The 12,517-nt window shown below is 41.4% G+C and overlaps 1 long non-coding RNA gene across 1 annotated transcript in view; it reads left to right on the top strand.

The window, feature by feature from the left end:
• The first annotated feature begins 5,958 nt into the window (after positions 1-5,958).
• Positions 5,959-12,517, top strand: part of LOC133044640 (uncharacterized) — a 112,215-nt gene continuing 105,656 nt past the window's right edge. The window contains exon 1 of the long non-coding RNA XR_009690007.1: positions 5,959-6,121. This is a non-coding gene — a long non-coding RNA (uncharacterized LOC133044640). The remainder of the gene's footprint in view (positions 6,122-12,517) is intronic.

Below are 12,517 nucleotides of genomic sequence, written 5' to 3'. Positions count from 1 at the left end.
TCTCTCTCCTATTCACTTGCATCCAGTGTTTTTATGTCTCCATAGTTTTGCCTTTCCCAGAATGTTGTATAACTGGAATCATACAGCATGTAGCCTTTTCCAACTAGTTCTTTATGTTTAGGTTTCTTCCATGTCTTTTCATGGCTTGAGAGCTCACTTTTTTAGGGGGAGGGGTATGTGGACATAAGTTTTCAATTTATTTGCATAAATACCAGCGTGTGATTCCTGGATTATATGTAAGAGTATGTTTAGTTTTGTAAGAAACTGCCAAATGGTCTTCTGTGGCTTGCACCATTTTGCATTCCCACCAGCAATGAATGAGGGTTCAAATGCTCCTTGTGAGATCAGTGTTCTGGATTTTGGCCATTCTAATAGGTGTGTGTCGGCATCTCATTATTGTTTTAATTAGCCGTTCCCCGATGACACATGATGTAGAACATCTCTTCCTATGCTTATTTCCCATCTGTACATCTTCTCTGGTGAGTTGTCTGTTCAGATCTTTTGCCCATTTTTAAATCTGGTTGTTAATTTTCTTATTGTTGAGTTTTAACATTTTTTTTCTGTATTTTGGGTAAACATCCTTTATTGGACACGCCTTGTGAGATATTTCCTCCATGGCTTCTTCTCATTCTCTCCACAGTGTCTTTCACCGAGCATCCTCAAGATAATTTTATTTCTAGAAACTCATTGTTCTTCTGTGGCATTGGATTTTGGTCTGGATCATGCTATTAGTATTATTACCTAAACTGCCCTCTCCGTCTTAAAATTCCTTCCCTAGAGACTGTGTTCCTCTTAAACAGACTGAAATATGTCATCCCTAATAATCAATTTTGCATGTTAGGGACCTCAGGCCAACCTCTACAATAGTCACAAAAGGCTCTGTTACGTCCTAACCCATGACATGGCAGTCTGAACACCCTACACTTGCCGGAAGGGGCCTGGAAACCTTCAGAGAGTTGTTTTGTGACCTGCCTTTGGGGCCATGCAGCAGGAGACATCAAGTGGCCTTAGGAACTGAGCACTGTTCCCAGCAAGAAGACAGGGGCCTCGGGCATATGGCTGCAAGAAACCAAATTCTGCCAAACACTTAATGAGCTTGGGAGAATCTAGAGCCTCATGTGGGATGTGACTTTGGCCTGGTGGAACCTGATCAGAGGACACGCCTGGACTCCTGACTCATGCAAACTGTGACATAATACACATGTGTTATTTTAAACCATTAAATTTGTGGTCATTTGTCATGCAACAGAAAATTACTACAGAGGCTGTACAGTGGGGGGAATCAGGTTATAAGAAAGCCCATGAGGTCTTGCTCCCTCTCCTCAGGGAAACCCTTGGACTCCACGGTCAGATCTGTGTTTGAAGGCATCTTCTTGCTGGCCCAAATCCCTTCAGTTGGCCAGAGGAATAGCTCCAGTCCCAGTTGGCCCCATTGCTGCCTGCCTGTGGAGAGGGCTCGGCATGCCAGGGCGCTTTCCTCTGGCATACCTGAAAGGGAGCCACTTGCACTAGGCCCTCATCACCAGTCTGCCTAAGAAGCAGCTCACTCACTCCTATGGGTCAAAGCTCTGATCATTTCCTCCCAGGAGACCCTAGAGCCAGATCTATGCTAGTGCTAAAGAGACTCACATCTGCTAATACAAGTAAATCAGCTAGACAGCAACAACACATCACTAACTACAGAGGCAGAATCTTCTGGTCAGGAGGGGAGCACCAAGATGACCATTTAGAACAAAGGGACCTCCATGAAACAAGATCCAGGGGAATTAGGAAAAAACTCCTCGTTCATATTCACAATGAGATTTGAGACAATACTGCATCCACTAAACCAGCCAGCCAACCAACAAACCAGGTTTTCACCAAAATAAATGCTCTGAAAATAAACAGTTCTTTGACAAAAGTTTAAAACCATAATTGCAAAAAAAAAAAAAAAAATCTAAATAATGACAGTGAATAATATGACAACCCCAAATCTGGATTACATTGATGGAGTATACACACAAGAAAGATTGTGAGAAAAGAAAAATACCTTGGAGAACAGATTTAGTAGTCTAATCTTAGAACAATCAGAGTTCTAAATGCAAAAATGGAAGCAGGACAAAAATCAATGAAATAATATAAAACAATTCTTCAGAGCTAGAGAAAGTACCTGCTGTATCTGCTAATTGAAAATGTTCATCAAATAATGACAGCATTATTTTCCAAAGCCCATTTCTAATATCAAGAACCATGAAGGGTGTGAGGTTTTATCAGAGTTATAAGTTAACAAGGGAAAGAATGGTAACTATGAATTATAGATATTCAGAAAATCAGAATGTAATAATATACCAATCATGTACTCTTTTTGGATAATTACTTATGAAGATACTTTAGTTAAATAAAATCTGAGAGTAAAGATTACAAGAAAGGAAAAGATATGATATATAAGAAAGGACACTAAGTAGTAAAAATCCAATAAATTTGAGAGTAAAATCTAAATAAATTCTGAGAAATGAAGTGTGATGCAATTAAAGTAATCTTAAAAAAATAAGCCATATAGTAAGAAAATAATGATTACAGTGTCTGGAAAATTGGACAGATTATTCAGTAAAGCCTGGGGAAAGGAAAGAAGAAGGGCAGGAAGAAAAAATAAAAACCTGCAAAGGGTTCCCACTGGGGTAGGAAGTCTAGGACATTGCTATAATTGCTGTTAGAATCTGAGAGAGAAATGTGGGCTCACATGTCTTTGGTAAAATATAATAGTGACCACCAGTAGAACTAAACTAATATGTAGAACTGCCTGGTCAATAAAGAAAAAAAATTATAAAAACTGGTAAAACAAAGGATAAATCAAGAGAGGAGGATAAAATCTTAGAAGTTCTCATCTTTAGAAAAAAAAAAACTATAACTGTGTGGTGATGGATGTTAACTGGTCTCTTCACAATATAAATATTAAATTACATTGTATACCTAAAATTAATACAATCTTATATGTCAACATGGTTGTTTTGTTGCTGAGTTGTATCCGAATGTTTATGATCCCATGGACAGTAGTCTGCAAGGCTCCTCTGTTCATGGAATTCTCCAGACAAGAATACTGGAGTGGGTAGCCACGCCCTCCTTCAGGGCATCTTCCTGACCAGGGATTGAACCCACATCTCCTACAAGTCTCCTGAATTGCAGGCAGCTCATTTACTGCTGAGCCACTGGGGAAGCCCATATGTCAATATACGTCAATTTAAAAAAAGAAAGAGAGGGAAGAAAAAATCATAGGGGAGGGGGCCTTTTTGCAGATTCCCTCATGGGATCTGCCTTCTACCACGCACTTCCTGGCCTCTCCTCCAGGAGAGTTGTCTGTACCAAAGGACCAAGCGCTGGGTGTTAAGAGATATGAACTAATGGCTGACATCACTTCATCCACCTTTTCTTTTCTCCTGGGTCTGAGGAGGCCCTGCAGACTCTCTCTCTCATGCAAGTTCATAATTGCTGAGGTCTGTGGGAAAGTGGAAATCCCACCATTCAGACTTGGGCAATGGGGAGTGAAGGCATCTCCCACAGGTAATATCTAAGCCACATCTGGGGAGAGGTTTTCCAGAACTCCACGTTTAGGTACCCATGTAACTATTAGTAAAGTGGGCACTGTTGTTGTTTGCCTGCTGTGGAAAACCAGGGGAACAGAAACTGATTGGCTGGATCAGCTGATATTCTTTGGAGGGGTCGTTGATCACAGTACCATGATGCTCAAACTGGTAAGACTTCCAACATATCTTAACAAGAATGGCTTGGGCTGCAAATACAGCAGCAATAGAAAATAGACCCTCATACAATTCAGTAGGTGCTGAGAAATGGAATATTTCCTGCCATAGGAGTAAACAAGGGATGTCACAGTCATCGGCAATTGCAGCTACCGTGCTTCGTGAGCTAGTGAGCCCAAAGGGCACCCAGGAAGGAGAAGAGCACCTGCCGTCTAGAAGCCATCAGACTGCAGCCACTCCCTGTGTGAGTCCTGAGGAAGCTCAGGGTTGTGAAAACACGGGATGCTGGCCCCAGAGAGCTGAGGTGTATATAAAGGAGTGATTTATTTCAGTGAGCCCCAACTCTTGCATCTTTCATAACTTGGGATATGTGTTTTTCTTTAATTAACAATAATCTTTTGATATTCCAATTAGCTGCCCTTTGTTGCAAAACTTACTTCTGTATAACCTGGCTCCTCCCCTCGCCTCCTCAGAGCAGTTCTCTCAGGGTTACTTGAGATGCTGGCTCCCAGGGTTAAAGTCCTAAAAATTCCCACTGAATAAAACATAACTCTCAACTTTCATTTTGTGAATATTTTGTAAGTCCACAGTGGGTATGTGAGTGCCTTTGAGGAAAGGGAGAGAAATGAAACTATAGCATTTTTAAAGCCTCCTGACTTTGACACAGAAATTCCTCTTATTATAATTTACCATTAGGGGAAATACTTGATCATGGATATGGAAGAATTTAAAGATGTTCACTGCAACATTGTATAATCTGAAAACATCACTGAGGGGAACCCTAAGGCTTCATCAGAGATGGAAGAACTGATAAACAGTTCTATCAGTCAATAGCTGCAGCCAGTACTAATAATGGGGTTGATTTATACATATTAATCTGTAAAGTTATATAAAATTAATCAAGTGAAGAAAGTCCCTTGCAGAGCATTATCTGTATTATGATCCCATCCGTGTGTGTGCATGTGTATGTGCACATGTTTATCCTTAGAAAGAGGTCAGGCAGGATAGTTTTGATCTCTCTGGTCTCTGGGGAGTGCAAGACTATAGGGGATATTCACATTTTTCTTTTTTGCATTTCCCTACGGCTTGATTTTTCCAGGATGAGAATGTTACCTTCTATTAAAGAAATGACAGTCAATTTAGTGGGAAAGCATTATTTTGGGGGATACATTTGGAAACCTGCAGAATTATTACTTTACACAAGGAGACTCTCAGTGGGTGGTTATTTGGTTTCCTCTGTCATGTTGCTTATTTAATCTCAGCAACCTTGTAGAGTGATTTTCCTAGTTGACTTGCACAGAATACTCTGCCCTTTTGCGGGCCAATTTCATGGAATCGAAGAATAAGCCTACAGGCTCACTCTGGTTATTCAGTAATGTTTAAACTTCCCAAGTTACAGGCATTATTTATTATTGTCTGATCATCAACATAACTATATAAAAAACTATATGTTGATGATCAGATGACAATAGGCTGTGACAGAAAAGTTTTAAAAAGTGAGACTCTATTGCTTCCAAGAGGTTCAGAAAGCATTATGGACATAATCTCAGAAAAATTTAATAGAGTACTAAAAACTAAGTAGAGAGAGATGCTATGACCATTTTATGAGCGGAAAACTGAGGTAGTCTGAGCTATGCACACACTGGCAAGATGGAATCGCTAGGAATAGATGTAAAAGCTTTTGATTCTTTTCCAGACTTTCATCCAAAAGTCCCCGGCCTCCTGATACCATTCTGGTCAAAATTCTTGGTGGTTCTATTTTTCAGTCTGCCAGTAACAATTAAGTCACAAACATCAAAGCAGTTACACGTCCATAATCATTTCTGGTCAGTAAGGATACCTCATGTGTGAACTGCATTATTTTTTAACCGGCAGCAATGCTTCAGTCACAGAGATTTCGTCTTAGATCATCCACTGGGCTACTTCTAATAGTTTTTGTTTTGCTTAAATAAAAAAAAATAAGTACACCTAGGGAGAAGGTTAGAACTTATCATCTTTAAAAATCAAGGTTGAGAAAAGTCTGTCTGTCATTAGTTCTCCAGAATTTTTAAAAGCTGTTTAATAAACTTTCCTGGAGTTAGATGCCCATTTGCAGCACTTCCCTTTTCTGATCTGTCTTCTGAGTCATCAGCAGACCTGACACCGTTAGTAATGCCGTGTGAAGAAGGGCAGGTTTCCTCCTAACCGCCCCCTCCCCCGGCCGGTCACTCCTACTTAAGGCAACTGACTCAGGCTTCTCCGGGTTTTTTCGCCTAGCAGTTTCTCTCTATATATGGTAATAATACTCTACAGATCTGCGCGTGCTTCCCGGAGGAAAACTGGAAGGAGAAGCCACGTGAGCGCAGCTGGAGCCTGCGGTTGGCCTGGCAGCTCCTCCGCAGGGGAAGGTGAGCTGCGACGAGAAAAGCACTTAACCTCTTCGTTACCTGCGCTTAGCCGTTCCTTGCTACCGCCAGGAGCCGCTGGCTTCCCGGGGCGCATCCCGGTCCGGGTCCGGGTCCGGGTCCCAGCGCCCCCGCTGCTGCTGCGGCGGTTCTTGGGGTCCTTACCCTCCTGCGGCCGTGACCTCGTCGAACCGTGCAGGGCAGTTATCTTCACTGGGTCACTTTTCAAAGCAATTGCATATTAGAGTTAGGTTGTGAAGTCCACCGTCAGCTGCTTTCCGCTAAATTGATAAAGTGCAGTTCTATCCTGGCGTAGGAAGGGAAGCTAAATGTCTCCCTTAAGCAACTTGGAGTTTCTCACCCCTGGGGCGTCGGGGCACTGCTGAGACGGTGGCACAGAGCCTTGGATGATTTTGCTTTGTGACTTCAGGGAACAATCTCATTGTTATTTCTTGTGACCACCGCTTCCATCTGTAGATTCCCACTGTGACCTTCCTACCGAATTCCCCCAACCCTCCCATGCAGAGATCAACCAATCAATCAATAAGTACTGTATTGTAATCAATAGAGTCTCTCTTCATACTGTTATCAAGACCACGTTCATTATTTGTTCGCTCCACTGTGTCCTTCCTGGGCAAAACCAAACAAAGTCAAACCAAAAACTGCAGGGGGGAAAAAAAGGCAACTGTGTACTCAGGTCTCAGTAGTCTGAAAATCCTTCTCTCACTTTTTCAGCGCAATGCAGATAGATGTTGCTATAAAAGTTTGTGTTTTCTTATAAGAGGTTAAAGACAAACGTGTAAACCCACAGTGCTTAGTTTTCCCACCCTTTCATTTATTTGGAATGGGGTGGGGAGAAAGTAGTTTTTGTCTTCCATCTAGTGGACTAGTTTGGAATTGCGTCTTGCCACTAGGATCCGGTGGCTAAAATTCATACAAATAGTGTACAGATTCAGATAAAGAATGATGAATTCTACACATAAGTCTACTTTCAAGCTTCCGAGTTCCACAGGTTAAAAAAAATGAGTATTCTTGGTTGTAGGTTTTTTCCCTTTCATCACTTTACATTGCCATTCCCTTTTGGTCTGCAGTTTCTGCTGAAAAATCAACAGATAGCCTTATGGGAGTTCCCTTGTATGTTATTTGTTGCTTTTCACTTGCTACTTTTAGTATTTTTTGCTTATATTTAATTTTCATCATTTTGATTACAATGTGTTTTGGCTGTATGCGGCTCTGTGCTTCCTGGACTTTGATAACTGTTTCTTTTCCCAGGTTAGGGAGCTTTTCAGCAATTATATCTTCATATTGTCTTGGGCCTGTTCTCCCTCTGGTCTCCTTCTGGTGCCCCTATAATGTGAAAAAGCAATAAAAAGGACACAGCAATAAACATTTATTGCAAAACTGGGCAGCAGGAGTTTATGTTAAACTGAGATGGAAAGAATCAAGAAAACCCCACTTACAGAACCATGTGATGAAAGCTGTGGGCAGTGAGAAAAAATTTTCCTTATCAATGTATCAATTGTATTTACAATACTCTGGAAATAATGGCTTGAAACCACTATCTGAGAAGGCAGAGCAAACAAAATGGTCTCAGTCTTTATTGCCATTGTGGACCAGGATATCCTGTACATCCAGCTAGTCATCCACACTTTTCAGTTTTTTCCTTTATTTCTTATCTCTCCATTTTCCTCTATTACCACTACTAATAGATAATAATTACCACTACTAATAGATACTAATGGCTAATAGATAATTTTCCATATTCTTTTCCATCTTAGCTGCAACCAGCCTTGCCAGACTAATCTTCCTTGAACTATTGCTTGAAACTCTCCTGGAACTTTCTCCTTCTTCCTAAATGCCTCTTCCATCTGGTTTCACTGCTACTTTAATCTGGTCTCATCCTACCTACACTGTTTCATTCCCTACTCTTGAACTTTTTGCCAGTTGATTCACGCCTCCTTGAATAACACTGCTTGCTATTCCCTCCAAGCCTTGACACAGCCCCTCTCAAGGAGCACCTGTCCTTCCCTCCTTTTGTGCAGCCCGACTGTCTTCACCATTTAGGATCCACCTCAGCTGTGCCTCTCCATGGACACCCTCCTTGCTTGTGAAATCTTAGAGGAATTAGAGGTTGTATTCTGAAACTGAGTCCTTGTGCAAATACTGTCCAACGGTTTACTATTGTTTCCCAGGTTTGAGTCCCAGTTCCTCCAAAATCTGTTGTGAATACTCCAGATACTCTTGCTCATCCTCATTCCAGCCCACCCCCCCCCCACCCCCCCCCAGGATCTACACTTCTGGGAACACCAGGAGCTCTTAGAAACTTGTTGATGGTTTTCTTGAGCCTCAACACAATACTGCAAGGAAGATGCAGCTGGTACAGTTATTCCCGTTTCATGAATGAGGATGCTGAGGCCCAGAGCATTTGCAAGATTTGCTCTTGTCAGTGACAGAGCTAGGGCAGGAGCCCTGGGGTCTCCTCCGTGTCCAGGGCTCCCCTTGCTGGCGCGCCTTGCTGCCCTCAGACCTGCTCTAATAGGTGAAGTCCCACCTTAAACCCTTCTTTACTTTCAGATAGATATCTTCATTTTCTTACAGATAACGGACATGGGCTTATGTTGCAGGGAGCTGCCAGGCAAGAGGTCATAACCAGGGCGTGTAGTTATGCCTCCTGCTTGGCAATTTCAGTTCTTCCTGGGTGGTTATGCCACATTTTCAGCCCACACCCATTTGTCCTGTTTGCAAACCACAAACTGGTTCTCTGGCAGTTACATTTTTCAGCACCGCCTCTGGTTGAGTGACTGATCTGCTTGTTCGAACATTTAAATAACTGTGACCGTCTCCTGCCCTATCCCACCTGATGAAAGCTATTCTGGGGCACCCAGGCTCACACCAAGCATTTAAGAACGGCTACTACCAGGCTGTCTTAACCAGAGTCGTTAGGGAGTTAGGAGGATTTCTAAGCAGTTCCAACTCTGGCCACAGGATGGATTAATTTTCCATCCTGTGTGCATCTCCAGTGCCTCGCCCCATGGAATACCTCCACTGATGTGTTGGAGCTCGCAGTCCTGGGTCAGGTCCCGAGACGGTGGTTGGCTCAGCAGGAGGACTTGGTAGCAAAGGAAAAAGATCATATCCACATGTAGAGATGGCGTTGCTGAAGTTTGTCCTATTAAATGTCTAGAAGATAAGTGCTAACAAGATTTTTAAGCAATTCTACTGACTCAGAATAATTTCATGTATTCATTGTACAAAAAGTGGTGGCAAGAAAATCTAAATATGCAAATCATAACAAGTGACTTTTATAACTGCATGTCTAATGAAATGATCAGAACTTATCTAAAAGGGTCATGGAATGCAATATTATTACCTTTGTTTTATGATGATACTGTTAACATATAAAGAAGATTAGTTTCCAACTAAGCTGTAAAAAACTTTCGGGATACTTGTGGCAAGAAATTTTCAACTATGAATTTGATTCGAAAGTTTCAGTTATACAGATGAATAAGTCCTTAGATTTCTACTTAAAGCACAGAGCCTATAGTTGACAATACTGTATTGTATACTTGAGATTTTGCTAAGAGGGTAAAGCTTAGGTTACACACACAAAACAATAATAAATAATTAGGGCAGGAGGAAGCTTTCAGTGCTATTGGGGATGTTTCTGTTGTACATAGTGGTGATAGTTTCATGGGTTAATATTTATCTCCAAACTCATCAAATTGGATACATATTAAACATGTACAAATTTTTGTATGTCAATCATACATCAATAAAGTGTTTTTCTAAAAGAATTATATTAGACTGGGAACTTGCCGTACAATGTAGAGAGGCAGCATACCTGTGAAGATCTCAGAACCATTACTACTGAAAACTGCCCATATAGCAATGATGTAACTTTTACAGAATGCAAAACATAGTTACAAACTTCATTTCCTTTGCCTTCCTGGCAAACCAGCTATTCTGATCCCTATTTTGCAGGCTTAGAAAGTCAAATGGCTTCCAACTCTTACATGCCTTCTGCTGTGGTGGGCGTGGGGGTGAGGGGCTTCAACCTGAAGCCCTGCCATGTGACTTCACATCCGTTAACTATCCAGACATCAGTCAGTTAAGATACAATATAACATGATATAATATTGACTAGTCATCCCTTAGAATATGTTTGCCCACACTGTTATCTTTCCAGTCTTATGGAAATTTGGATGTTCCCTGAGCAAATTTCTAATGTGGCACCTTGGAGAAAAAAAATCGCTTAAAAATATCTTGTACCTTAAATTTCATTGTGTGTGGGTCACCTAGATCGTATGACTCTTCCTATCACTTCACACAAAGCTTAATGAAGATGACAGAGGGCTGAGATCACATCCATGACGTCTGACCCTTTTATTGGCTAAGAGCATCTGCAAAGCCACTAGCTAAGTGCTTTGGATCAGAACCCCTAAGGCCCAGAATATCTAGTCAATCAACCTCGGATATAGTCTTCACAAAACAATAAACCCAAGATGAGAGGTTGGAAAATACACTGGAGACCATTACTTATCTTTGATTCTTCTCAGATTTATCAGACCCTCTATTCCTTAAGCCCTGGATGCAAACCACATCTTTTCCACCTAATGTGACAGATTTGAACTGATAGATGGTGTTAGCATCCCATGATATATTGGAACATCAGATTTCCTGCTGACAAAATCCTGGGGAGGTTTGTAGGACCAGGGCGACTCAGTAGAAAATTCTGTATTGACTTTCTATGTCCAAGATTCTAGTTTCTGATTTCTTGAGTGCCTAGGGAAGGTTATTGCTGTTGGAAATGAAAGCTTGATTGATTAGAACAGAGATGTGCCTTTTAAAAGATTGAATTGCCGGCCTTAAAGGATCAAATTCAACTCTCAAGGGGGAGGCTGCCCTTATAACTCTTTTTTTTTTTTTCTCCCTAGGCAGTTGTGATTCTTTGTCCCCCACCCCCCTATACCTTGAAATAGCAAATTGTGGACTACCTTACTGTGTGAAGGGTCTTGGGTAAACTGGCCTTCAGACCGAGGTCTGGAGATCATAATCTGTTAGTAGAAAGCTGAAAAAACCCACACATTAGAGGCAAAGCAAGACATGTTTTCTCACTTCAAATGAAGTCTGCAAAAGGCGCCCTTAGTGGGAGTGGATATTCAGTGAGAAAAGCTGGAGACTGAAGAATCACTTAGCAATGGCCTTGCAGGTTGGGCAGCCACTTCTGACTGTGGCTTCCTTCTGGTTAGACTCGGTATCCTGGTGTCTGATTGGTGTGCTACGCAGGCGGTATGTTCTCTACCCTCTCATGGAGCAGGCACTCTGCCACTGGTCTGGATCATGGCTCCAAGGCAAAAATGAAACCTGATCTCTCAATGGGACAGAGGAGCAGGCTGGACGCTCAAGGCACTCAGAGGTGGTGTAGGTAGGGAATTATTCTGAGTCAAACCATCTCCCTTTCCCAAGCCTTTAGAAACTGACACTTGCACAACATGATCAACCTATCAGTAACACCATCTTTGCCTTTTGTAAATTATTTTATTTTTTGTGCATTTGTTAAAACCACATAATGTTCATTCATATACGGTTTAAGATATTTTCCTATGATTGGGAGTTCCCTGGTGGTCCAGTGGTTAGGGCTTTCAATACCATGGCCCAGGCTTGATTCCTGGTCAGGGAACCAAAATCCTAAAAGCCGCATGGTGAGGTTGGAAAAACAAACAAAATATAAATTTTTTCCTATGAAAAGAAAGATGTTCTGTTTTTTAATGAGAAAACATAAAATTCACCGTTTAAACCATTTAAAAGTAAACAATTCTGTAGTTTTCAGTAATTTACACTTTTGTACAACTATCCTGCTAACTCTAGACCATATCCAGGAAACCCCGAAAGAAAACCCACATGTTCCAGCCCAATGTGCCATCTACCTCCACCTACTTTTGGTAGATCAAAGGTTGTAAATTACTTAATTTATATGGCTTTGGCTAGGTAGAATGTGCACACATGCAGCAGTTGGGAAGTACTCAAAAGAGTACATGGTGAATAGTCACTCTTCTTGCCTTCATCCTCTCCTGACCCAGTTTCCCTCTCTGGTGACATGTTTTTACCCATTTCTTTGTCCTTCTAGAGATGGTTAATGCTTATACTCATATACACAAATACACAGCTTCCTATATGATATGAGCATATGATATTTCATGCATAACTCTTTTTACATAACTGCTTTCATTTTTAGTCAATTTGATCCCAGGAAGGTCCATGTAAGTCAACAGCCATACCCACAACTTCTCAAGAAATGCCTCCTAAGGTACTTTGATCTCATTAAGATTCAGATGACTGCACCTTCACTCTCTTTTCCCAGAGACATTTTGTCAATGGAAATAAATTACTAGGGCCACG

Source organism: Dama dama, chromosome 23 (genome assembly GCF_033118175.1).
Source record: "Dama dama isolate Ldn47 chromosome 23, ASM3311817v1, whole genome shotgun sequence".
NCBI classification, from domain to species: Eukaryota; Metazoa; Chordata; class Mammalia; order Artiodactyla; family Cervidae; genus Dama; species Dama dama.
This window is presented reverse-complemented; position numbering and strand designations above follow the sequence as displayed.